Consider the following 12,844-nt stretch of genomic DNA (forward strand, 5'->3'; position numbering starts at 1 on the left):
TTGTTTTCCTTTTCTTTCTTTCTTTCTTTCTTTCTTTTTTGAGAGGGGTCTGAGTAATATTTGCATATATGTATTTATTCTCTGAGTCTGTGCTTAAAGAAATCTTAGACGTTATTTTGAGAGGGATGTTTTGTTGTTTTTTATAGTGAACTCAGAAGCTAAAGAGCTCAGCAATCAGCATGCTTGAATGTCAGCCAAGACGCTAAACTGGCAGCCTTCCACTCTGCTATTGATGTGAGTAAAATGTGTACTCACTGTCTTTAGTCAGGGCATACAGCTTTTACAAGCAAATGCTTCTGGGTTTTCCAATTATATGGAAACTGGGAAGAGCTTTCCCTGGGTTTGTACACATGCATGTACACAAACAGAAGGAAAACAGAATCAGTTCTTCACATTCAGTTCTTTTGCACAGAGCAGGTGAGGCCTCACTATTAAAACATTGTTGCAAAGCTGTGTTCCATTTTCAAGAGAGCATATAATTAAAGTCTTCTATTATTTTAACTACTGAATTTATTTTGTCTAATGAGCCATAAACATGTTACACTGGTATTAAGTTGTACAAAAGTAAAACTTTTGGTGTTTTTATGTATGGAAATACAATTAACTGACTGAAAATGATAAAGGAATAGTAAAGAGGCAGGCTTGCATTTCCTTCTCTTTTAGTGTTGATATCCAAATCACGACACTTGCTACAATTGTTTCCTGGGCTGATCCAAGTGTTCTAACTTCATTGAGTCAATTTTAAGCATACAACACTGTGATTTTCCATGCAACTTCTGAGAATTACTGAACAGCATGTAGCAATAAATAGTGACAGAGGAAATCGATTTCTAAAATAAATACATTTAGTACCACAAAGAAGCATGATACAGATTTTCCATGATATCAGACTTAAGTTGAGTAACTTTACTGTGGAGTGTTACAAAGTAAACCTTACTTTCATCCCTATCTTTTCTTTTGATTGCTGTTTTAGCACAAATAACAATAAGTGGTATAATGTAGAGCTTTTGCTATTTTTGGGCTTTTACTTTATTAGTAGCATTAACATAGATTTATGTGGGTCATTAATCCAACACAGCACACCAAAGAATAATAGCCAGTGCTCTCACGTTATTTTTTTTACATTTTTTACTTTTGGCTTTGGTGTTACTTATCTCATAATAATTATTGAAATGAATGTCGCTGCTAAAATCTACTTTTCCAGTGGGGGACAAGCTGACCCCAGCTGCCAGAAAAATTGATGAGTAACCTGGGATTCATTTTTACAGTTCAGCATACTGTTCAGCCTTAATACCCTAAAGAGTGTCTGATCTTGGTTGGGAGACTGCCAGTGAATACCAGGTCCTGTTGGTCATATTTCAGAGGAAAGAACTGGCAAAACCACATCTCAGTATTCTGTTTCTAAGAAAACTGTATAAAATCCATGGGATTCCCCTTAAGTTGAACAGAAGCACCTTGAAGGCACATACTGTCCACTGATCTACATTTTCAGATGAAAGATTTATAAACTTTTTATAGAAGTTTTAGCCCCACCTGCTGCAAGTATCTGTAATGCTATGTGCATTGTACCTGAAGCTCAATATTTCCTTTTCGTATGATGGATGAAAGATTGTAGCCCATCTTTTGCTAAGGGGTGGCCATTGTCCTCTGTAGAATGTCCTCTTTTAATACAGCAATTTTTGGGTATCTCTTATATTATATTGCAGTTAAGCTAGCGTGGCATAGTGTGTTGGACTATGAATCTGGATACCCAGGGTTTGATTCCCTTCTCAGTCATGAAACCCACTGCTCCCTGCCTCAGGGGAAGGCAATGGCAAACCCCCTATGAACAAGTCTTGCCAAGAAAACCCTATCAGAGATTCACCTTAGGGTAGCCATAAGTCGGAAATGACTTGAAGGCACACAGCAGCAACAACAACAATTACTGTTAGAAGCAATATTCTTGGTATAGAATGAGATGTTACAGAAAGCTGACCTTCTCGGAGGGAGTACTGTTGCAGCATGTTCTCAGTAGTCTTAAATCCAATTGCTAACACAACTAGAGTAAAACCATTAAATCAATTACTAAAAGGAGTGTAATGCTGGCATTTCTGACCATAAGTTTCAAGCGGCAGGAGAGGATGGGGATTGAATTTGCAAGCATCTGGTGGACACTGCGAGGCCCCTGTGCACTGGACTATTATAGCATTCTTATTCAACTTTAAAAACCATAGGTCCATCTTGTGGAATCCTGGATTTGCATTTCAAGGAAAGTTATTTAATTCTCAGCCAAAAGTTCACAATCCCTAGGATTCCATATGATTCAGCTATAACAATAAAAGTGGAATCAGGCTGTTTTGTTCATTCTGCATCATGCTGCCTATACCAGAAGTGGTCAGAAAGATGTCTGCCAGCTGCATGGACTCTCAAGTCCCCTTTTATAGTCCCTTCTGGTGTGAAATTATTATTTTTAAAAAATTATAATGTGGTGTCCCACAAAAAAAAATCTGTGACAAACTGCTAAATGTACTATAGTTAGTAGAACACTTTATATAGTTCAAATCAGTAATCAATATCATGTTTATTAATGTCAATTTCAGTACATCATATAAAAATAGAAATTTAATAATAATTAATCGTGTATAGATGGGGATTTTATTCCTTAATAATGGGTACACTAAAGGGTTTAGCAATGTTTGATGAAGAATTAAGTTCCAACCACCATGATGGCTCTCTTTCTCACCAAGCAAGCCTGCGAAAGTGGTGAGAAGAGAGAAAGCCTTCCCCAGAAGATCTCATTGTTCTGGCAGGTTCATATGGGAAGATCGGTTTTTCAGATAATCTGGACCTAAGCTGTATAGATTTTTGTAGGTCAGAACCAGCACTTGGAATTGTGCCCAGAAATGAACGAGTAGACAGTGAAGTTGTTTCAACAAGGGATATATATGCTCCCTATAACTGGCCCTGGTCAGCATTCTGGACCCACTGAAGTATCTGAACAGTTTCCAAAGGCAGCCCAAATGAGATGTAATCAAGGCATGTGTCACTGTAGCCAGATCTGGTGTCTCAAGAAACGGGTGCATCTGGTGCACTAGTTTTAACTAGTTTTGCCTCTTTGTTGTTTTCATTTTACTATCCTCACTGAACAGTAGTCCCACCATTTACCTGATCATTCTCTTGTTGCTTTCTGTTTCTCTAGCCGGTCTTAGATCATAGCTTCAGCTTCCTTTTCACTATTCTTGCAAGCTTGGACAACACACCTGTATGCTTCCTTGGTTGATTCGTCCTTCTTTCCATTTCTTACACTTTTTCCTTTTCGGTTCCCTCCTCAAGTTTAATGTGCAGCCACATTGGCTTTTTCAGATTTTTGCATATTTCTTCTTCCATGGAATTGTTTGTGATTGTGCTTTTAGGAAGTCCTTCTTCATAAAATCCCACCCATGCTGACTGTCTTTTTCCTTTAGCATCTCTAGCCATGGGATTCTATCCTATATTTTCCTCAGCTTAATAAAGGCCTGGGAGAGACCGCCTTTTTGCCTCTGGAGGGAAGCTGCAGCCGCCAAACCACATGGCTTCCCTCCAGAGGAAAAAGAACAAGAGAAAAGTGGGCTCTTTTTAAGCTGCAGGGGCGTGTGGACGCTGCGTGGCATTTACATAACAATGGTGGCGCCCTTGTACACAGGATGCTGCCATTGTTATGCCGCCTGTACATTCTAGGGTTAGGGACCATGCGGTTGCCGCATAATCCCTAACCCTAGAATCGTTGCTGGTACGGCGCTTTATGGCAGTATGTACTGTGCCAAAATCAGCTTTCTTGTAATCCAAGGTTCATGTTTGACTATACCCTTCTTTGACCTGTTCCACAGCCACAAATTCTTTCATTATATGGTCACTTGCCCCTAAAGTACCAACTGCTTTGATTCCAGTGACCAATCCCTCCATGTTGGTCAGAATTAAGTCCAGGACTACTGATCCCCTTGTTCCTTCCTCCATCTTTTGAAAGACAGTTATCTACAGTGCACATCAGGCATTTGTTGGAGAGCCTATTCTTAGCAGAGTCAGGCCTGAAACAGATGGGCAGATGGGGGCAGCTTCCAGCGGTTCTGGGGGGTGTTGTTTACACAAGCCCCCCCCCAGAGTGCCCTGAAGCAGCCCCGAGGCTGCACCAAGGCCGCTTAAGCTGACCCAAATCCAGCCTCAAAAGGAGTGGATCTTTTCTGCTCCTATTTGGGGCTGTGGTGGAGGGTGTCCTCGGGCCTGCAGCGTATGGTTGCCACAGTCCCAAGGCATCTTGGGCAGGGGCAGCTTCAAGCTACCCCTTCATGCCGGTCTGTTTCCTCCCTTAATCTACCAGCAGATATCAGGATAACTGTAGTCCTCCATAACTACCAGTCCTTGCATCTTGGAGATTTCTGAGATTTGTTTCAGAAAGCATCAGCCATCATATTGTCTTGGTTTGGTGGCCTGTAGAAAACATATGCTGTAGTACAATATAAAGAGTTTCTGAAGTTAGTTTTGTAAATGGTTTGCATCAGTATTTTATGATCCTCTGATAAGCTGTATCCAGTTCAAAGTTAAAATGACTGACTCAGATTTAATTAACATTTGTGAGTGTGGGTGGAATACATTTGCTTTGGCTAGATTATGGGTTTGAGAAGACATATATGCAATTGCCATAGACTTAAGTGAAAATCCTCTGCATTCATCTTGAGGGCAAAACTATGTTCTTAATTCAACTGGATCACTGGGTAAGATATTGGATGTGTTTCCCTATTACATTTACCCACACAGAAAATCACAGCATTCTTGCAATGAATACTCCTATTGCCTAGTCATTTGTCAGACAACTCCTGTAGTAACAACTTGTAATTAGACAAACTAATCCACTGGCATGAGACAACGCCCTTGTTTCTGAGGTCTGTGCAGAAAAGACATGCTTTGTGTCTTTAGAAACTTGTATTGTTTGAGTTGGCACCTAATAGTGGTGGGTTTCATATTCAGCAGTATTAGTACAATAATACCTATATTATGATCAACCAGTATGTGAGCCTTCAAGTTACATAGAAACCTGAGGAAGGGTTCTGTGATACAGGCTGAATGTTCAGGAAAATCAAAATGGAGTGAGGACATTAGCCTTTTTGTGGGAAGAGGACATAAGGACATAATGCTAAGCCCTTGTCTGCTGATTGCTCTAGCCTTAAGATGAAGTTGTTGAGCCTTGCTGAAAATAATGGATAGACTCTTTAAAAAGTAGTAATGTCTACTTTTAACAAGTGATGCTTCTAAATTTTGTATCAGTTTGTGAATCGTTACTAGAAGCAGAATACAAACAGAATAGTATATATAAGCTAGTGTACTGTTGAAGATGGTGTGAATATTTTTTATTTTATTTTAAATCAATATTTTGTTTTTAATCTACATTTTGTTGTTGGAAACCTTGATAGAAAGAAAGGGTATAAATTATAATTATAGTAATTTATGACTCCACAGGCATGCCTCAGTTAACAAAGCTTCTAACAAAGAAGTTCCTTTTTACAAAATGTTTTTTGTTTTTTTGTTTGTTTGTTTTGCCTGTCCAGTCCCTTGTTTTCCACACCCTCTGTCTTGCTGGAATGTTTTTAGCAGCATTGGCATTGCCAAAATAATAAAACTTTTTTTCATAAATAAAACTTTTATTTATATCCTGCTTTTTGTAAAAAACAAAAAAAGAAGGAAAAACCCCCCCCCCCAAAAAAATTAAACAATTTGAGATTAAAATTATACAATTAACATTTAAAATCTAAGGTCGGGTTATGACAGGACCAAGAATATCCATGGGACTGATTGCTATATGGCTGAGGACTCTATTTAAAAATGTCTAAATTGGTAATTTGACGGATCTCATCCAGCAGGCTGTTCCACAGGCCAGGAGTGGTTGCAGAAAAAGTCCTCTGGGAGGTAGCAAAATTATGGAAGGCTGGAGAAATACAGATATTTATTGTTAGACTACAATAGTTTGTCTGTAGTAAACAATGCACTGAAGCTTGGGGTGGGAAAATGGGATATTACTCCAGCAGCTAGAGTCTAGCAGCCAGTCAAACAGTGACCAAAAAGACTCTTGTTTGTGCCAGCCTTTGCTGTAAAACCAGCACAAGCAAGAAGCTTCTCAATCACGGTTCAGCCAGCTGCTTGGTTGCTGCTTCCAAGGTTACTGAGTGCAAAGGGAGCAGTGACTGAGTTTGGCTGTTTTGAATTTGCAGTAGAACATTAGACCTAATATCACAAAATATGCCCAGGGGGGTGCTGTGCCAAGAGGAAAGGGGGAAAGTTGGAGATCACTGCTCTAGTCAATCCTTGTGTGCCTGCCTACACAAGAATTGCTTGCTTGAGCATGTGAAATGCCAAAAAAGGGAAAAAATGCATAGCACTATTAGTTTGGCTTGTGCCTTTGTGGATTCCCCTGCCTCATTAATGTACTGTATTTTCTGGCGTTTAAGACTACTTTTTAACCCAGGAAAATCATCTCAAAAGTCAGGGGTTGTCTTATACACCGGGTGTCATCTTATAGGGTGGGTGCTGAAACTTCCGAGCTGGACTGGAGACTCTGAGGTCGCCGCATATGGTGGGGGGAGCTCAAAATGGCCGCGGTCACATCCCCTCCATATGTGGCAACCATATGAAAGAAGGAAGGGAGGCGCTGTACAAGTTATAAAATCTTGGAGACAGGGAGGGCTGGGCAGGCAGGGAGAGCTGACCAATCCAAGCAAGCTTTGCATACAACAAGTTTTCCTGTTAAGTACCAACATGTCATAAGCATTTGAATTAAAATTACCTTATTGAAATCAAATCTGATTTTTAAAATTTTTATTTGGTGTGCGTTGGAAGAGGGGGAGTCTTATATGGTGAGTATATCTCAGACTCTATATTTTAACTGGAAAAGTTGGGGGTCATCTTATATGCCCTGTCGTCTTATACGCCGGAAAAAACGGTAAATGGCGGCTGTGCCAATGCATCCACGTCTACCTTGCCGCCCATTGACTACAATGGGGCTTGAGCATGTATGCATTTTCAAATCCGCAGGGGTGGACAGAACTGAACCTCCGAGGATGGGATGGGCTCACTGTATTTCAAGCCTCCTGAACAGCCCTTTACTTGGGTAAGTTTGTAGAAAGATGGGGCAGAGGTATTCACTTATTGTGCACAGGGAAAACACTTCAAAGCAAGCTTGGGTCATCCTAGTCACTGGGGAGCACCAAGAGTTTCAGACCCATGTTGTTTTTGTTATTATTTAAACTATCCACTTATTTTGGAGCCATGATCCGTACAATGTTGTTTTCACAGTTTTTGCATCAAAGGGTTTACTCAGTTATGCTGATCTTAACTTGCAATTTATGCCTTCCCACTTTGCTTTCTCTGTGAAGTCAAGTGCTAAAACACTCCCAGATGCTTGATGTTATTGCAGACTCCCCACTCCAACATGATATCCTGAACAGTTTTCATGCTTTTTCTACATTGATAAGTATCTGTATTACTGTGGCATGTTATGTATTTCTTCAGCCCTAGGCCTCTTTACTGTGAAGCCCTATTGAAATTAGAGTGGTTTATTCCCAAGTAAACACAGGTATAACAACTAAGATAAAAATCCTGAGATAAATTCATTTCTTTCTCGGATGATCTCCCCCTCCCTGCCTGTTACAGAGCCCATTGAATAATTATCTTTTGTCAATTACAGTTTGTCCACCGCATGGTTGTTATGCTGGTGGTGAAAGGGGGTCATTATCAAAACTCAGGTTCTGAATAACAAAGTCAAACTCCTTAATAGGCAGCTATTTGTTGGTTTTATGCTCTGGTTTCCTCCATAGTTCCTTTGTTGGGAGAAAGCCAGTTTCAGGTCAGCAGCCTAATATGTAAGACTTATTTTTTCTGAAACTAAATTTTATATTGAAGTATAATCTCAAGCTCTGAGTGTTTCACAGGAGTCCTGTGAAATATCATGTTATTCTATATTTCGTTGTCTTATGTCAGTTTTGTATTGAATGTCCTTGATCTCTGCATTGTGGATGCAGTCCCAAGAAGCAGTTTACATGTGAGTAAGAGGAAACATTTTTCTTTTAAGTATTCTCAACTGTTCCTGACAGTCATTCCACTTTTGAAACAGAATGGAATAGGCTGTACATATTGTTCCATTAGTCATGTGTAAACTGCTTTTTTGGGGGGGGGGTCATAATAATGACTAGCTTTTCCTTGAATTTTGAATAATGACTTTTCTTTTGCTAGAATTTTGTAAGCATGATAATAAACTCACCATCCAGTTAGACTAAGCAATTGGTAGAAAACATTTTAGAAATACTTCTCTCAACTTCTTTTGATATGTTTTTTAAAAATCTATTTCTAACAATATCTTTTAGTGTGCTATGGAACAACTAGTTCCCTTTCACAGTACTTTTCATCCAGACAAGTTATGTGTCCGTGGGACATTTTGCCCACTTGGTTTGTAAAGCTCTTCAGTCAAACCACATCTCAGTCATTTCTTCTTTATGTGTGTTTATGAACTGAAACTCACTCTTAAAGTATTTATTGGCTGTATAGGATCTGGCTTTTATTTCCAATAATATGGTATTGAGAAAGTATGCAATCATTTTGTGTGTGCGTGCATGCGTGCGTGCGTGCATGCATTTAATCCAGGCATTTAACTGCTAATAATCTGTATATGGCAACCAGATTGTTATTTTCTGGTTTGATCTATTAGCCTAATGACATATGTATAAAATAACTACTTTTATATTCGTGTGACATATTTGGAGATAGTGCAGTGGTTAAAGTGTTGAGGTTATAAACTGAGATTATGTGCCATGATCTGCAATGTAGGTGGCCAGGCAACCATGAGCAAATCACTGCATATTTTCAGATACGATGGCCTGCTTCTCACATAATAGTATACCGTAATCCTGTGTTCATGCAAGTTGCATCAACACTGTGGAAATAATCCAGTTTTTGGGAGTTGTAGTTTGTTGTGGCATCAGAGCTCTTTGACAGAGAAGGCTAAATATCGCATAAAACTGCAGTTCTCAGAATTCCATAGCATTGAGCCATAGCAGTTAAAATGGTGTCAAACAAAATTATTTCTGCAGTGCAGATGCAGTCATAGTCTTCCTTCCTGTGCTCCTTGGTTATAATTGCTTGGAGATCACAAGCATCTGCTTCTAATTTCAACTAACCATAGTCTATTATTATGTCTGAATCAGAATCTACAGTTAAAATTATGGTTTATTATATCTTTCCTAATTTTCATCTCATCTTATACGTTGGACTACATCTTCCAACATCATCAGTCAATCTGGCTCGTTAGTGGTAGTGCTGGCTGATGATGATTACAGTTGGAGATCAACACATCTCCAGCCAACGTTGTTATACTCTTCTCATCTTTATTTTGTCTTTTGACTCTTTCTGCCCCTTACATGCTCCTATTCCTTTTTCCTCTAATTTGAACCAAAGAGGAATTTAAAGCATGGATTGAGGCAGTTTGCAGTGCTTAAATTGGATAAAACACTGCATCTAAATGAATCCACAGTGCTTTGTTTCAAGTGGCATAATTTGGGTGAGACACTAGGCATGTTTGCCTTGGCTGCTATGTGGTCAGAGATATAAAACTGGCGTTAAAGAGTATGCAGTACTTGTGCACAAAGATTTCCTTTTATTTAAACCATGTCCAACTATATAAATTTACTTTTACTTTGGAATAATTAGATTATATTAAATGAACATAGATGGTGTAAAGGCAGGTATGAGTTTGAACAAAAATGTAGTGAGTACAGCAGGCTAGATAGTTATTATTGTAGGTTATGGTTGGTTATGTAACTGTATACTTTATACTCTAAACTACATTCTTCTGCTGAGCACAGCAGGGAAGAAAGGAAGACATCCATAGGCAATGAATCTGGTCAGGAAATGCTACTGGGAGCAATCTGCACATCCTATGGACCACAGCTTCTCAGCAAGTCAGTTTAGACTAGCAAGAATGTTCTAGGTACTCCACATCTAGATTTTCAACTGTTTAACATGGTAGTTGGCAAGGCAGGCTTATCTGTTTTCACATTTTCTCTCTGTTTTGCTCTTCATGGATGTTCAGTAAAGGATTCCAGGGGCAGCTGCTATTTACTTTGCCTACTGTAGGGAAACACACACAGTTACAGCAGGATCAACTAGCTAGTGCGGTGGTCCCCCAACTGTGCTCTTTAAGAGATTTTGGACTTCAGCTCCCGGAATCCCAGACTATTTGCCAACATGGCTGGGGTGACTGGGAGCTGAAGTCCAAAATCTCATAAAGAGCACAGTTTGGGGACTACTGAGCTAGAGTATAATCCCATTCTTTCCCAGCTCAGGCTTTAATGTATTGTTTACTGCAGACACTGCTGAACTCCAGCACTGAAAGTCTGTATTTCTGTAGCCCTCTACAGGGAGGTCTGGACAAAAAGAAAGTTCTTTGTCAGAGGTATGCCTGCCTCTGGAATAGTATCAGGGGGGTTTCTGCAAAGAGAAAGTGTGGGTCAAATAGAGGTATGATGGTTCTGACGTTTTAGTTAGTATATATACACTATATAGAAGAATCCTGTTCCTGCTCTGTTCTAGTGGTTCCACTTCATGATTTCATGGGAGTAGCCGTCTTCATTTTTCACCAGTATTATGTTTGCTTTTTTAAGGGTGTTGAGGAAAATAAACCGGTCAGTCTGCTGGTCAGATTACACCCTCCCCCCCCCAGCCCACGAAAGCCATACTGGCATGCTGCCCAGCCAGGGCTTAAAGAACAGAGTGGGTCTGCTGTTCCTCAGGCAACCAGTGAAACCTTAAAAGCCTGAAAGAAGTGTTTAGCAAGGTGGCTACCATTCCCTGGGGTCCTTGCAGTTACATTGCGATTACATCATTTGCAGTCTCTTGTCGATTGTATGAGAAATGTTTTATTCTAATTTGGTGATGCAAGCCACTACATTTTCAATCTGTGTGTTCAAGTTGCAAGATTAGATTAGTGAGTCATTTATGAGGTGCATGCATCTAATAGAGAATGAGTGGGGGGAGGACCGTTGTTTCTAACAGTCTTACATGTGAACATTGTGGCCTTTACAATAGTGAATCATCGCACACAGATGAAGGGCTTGTTCTGTAGCTACGTTAAAAACCACTAAAATATGAAATATAAATTGCTCAATCAGCTCTCTGCTTAAAGGGTTATTTACCAGCAAAGGACCTGGTGGGCTGGGTGCATGTGGAAAAAAACTATCCCTGCCTTTAGGCTACAGACTTATACACAACTATCTAGCAGTAAGATCCAGTGTGATCCATGGTTTTAGTTGGTATACTCTCATTTTGACTAAGTTTGGATCCCACCCCCTGTGCACATTGGTTCTTACATCTGAGTAACTATGTATTATAATACTAAACTGAAAATTTACATAGACCCGGTATAGACGGGCAGGGAGCAGCGTGCCCATGCCGATTCCAGGGTTCCAGAGCACGCACCAACTGCATGCTCCGGAACCCTAGTCCGTACAGACTCCGTCATCATGGCAGCCTCCTGTCCACACAGCAGCTGCCATAATGACATCGCTGCTGCGCAGCGTCCACACATCACTTCCAGGAAGTGGCGTCATGCCACCCTTTCCCCTTTATGGCACCGCAAAAAAGAAGCTGCCATGCGGTGCAGCTGCTGCAGCACCAACATGGAGGAAAGACAAGCGGCATGGAGTCGTCTGTCTGTACTGGGCCAAAGTCTCACATAGCAACATTAGATAATCAACTCGTATTTGACTTACAATTGCCTTTGGAACCATCAAAGGTTCCATAAGTAGGAAGGGAAATAATGTGTTTAGTGCATTATTATTGAAGCATTCAACTGAGAGGTTGCTTTTCTCTCACTAGCTGGGAGCCTTGTAAAAACTGCTTTAGTCCTGCCCAGCAAAAAGAACTGTCATGTAACATAAGCACTGTTTTCTTGGAATAAGACAAGTTGTTGTCAACTTCATGATGGCACATTGTGGGGGTTTTAGGGAAAACTTTTTTTCCTTTGAAGTGTTACTTATTTCCCTGATCTTTCCTGATGAATTTGATTTGCTTGGATGCCATTTTTCTTTTCTTTTCTTTTTTTTAACTCTGATTTTCAGTTTTAGTGGCAGAGCCAGTGTAGTGATTTGAGTGTTGAGCTGCAACTCCAGAGATCAAAGTTTGATTCCCTTCTTAGTCATGGAAGCCCACTTAGGTGAGTCACACTGTTTTAAGAGCTGTAGCTCCATCCTATGGAATCCTGTGATTTGTAGTTTTACAAGGTCTTTAGTCTTCTCAGCCAAAAAGTGCTGGTGTCTCACCAAGCCACAAATACCAGGCTTCTGTAGGATGGAGTCATGTCAATTAAAGTGGTTTCAAAGGGCATTATTTCTACAGTGTAGATGCACCCTAGATGGAATTTTTATTTAAAGAGGAAGATGTTTTCTGGATATACATGTTTTCAGGTCTTGTGTGTATGACTTTTCATGGCATTCAACTTTGAAGTAGAAAATAATATGGAGTGCTTCCACTTTCTTCACATGGACTATAAAGTATTCTCTCATCACATTCTCTTTTATAGATAGATCACTTTTTATTCTCCTTGTGTTGCAATAAGAAATATAAAGCCATCTTGCATCTCATGACATCTGCTTTCATACGTCCTAATAATTACTTCAGTTCAAGCCTGACAGCCACATCTTGCCAGAATGCATACAAATCTTGACTTGCTGTTGGGTAGTAAATAATGCCATAATAGCTTTACTGTAATGTTCAGGATGTGTGTGGTACTATGGTGAGGAAACTTGATCATTTAAAAAAAACAACGTTTGGAGTGATACTGCACTGAAGT

The 12,844-nt window shown here is 39.9% G+C and overlaps 1 protein-coding gene across 8 annotated transcripts in view; it reads left to right on the plus strand.

The window, feature by feature from the left end:
* The window catches only part of ATXN1 (ataxin 1), a 295,239-nt gene that overhangs the window by 196,666 nt on the left and 85,729 nt on the right, over nt 1-12,844 (plus strand). Inside the window, exon 6 of one of the 8 annotated variants that reach the window (XM_042465291.1) lies at nt 147-234. The exons of the other annotated variants lie outside the window; for them this stretch is intronic. The gene's annotated coding sequence lies outside the window, so the exon portion shown is untranslated. The remainder of the gene's footprint in view (nt 1-146; nt 235-12,844) is intronic. 8 annotated transcript variants of the gene reach the window in all.

This window comes from Sceloporus undulatus, chromosome 4 (genome assembly GCF_019175285.1).
Source record: "Sceloporus undulatus isolate JIND9_A2432 ecotype Alabama chromosome 4, SceUnd_v1.1, whole genome shotgun sequence".
Classification (NCBI taxonomy): Eukaryota; Metazoa; Chordata; class Lepidosauria; order Squamata; family Phrynosomatidae; genus Sceloporus; species Sceloporus undulatus.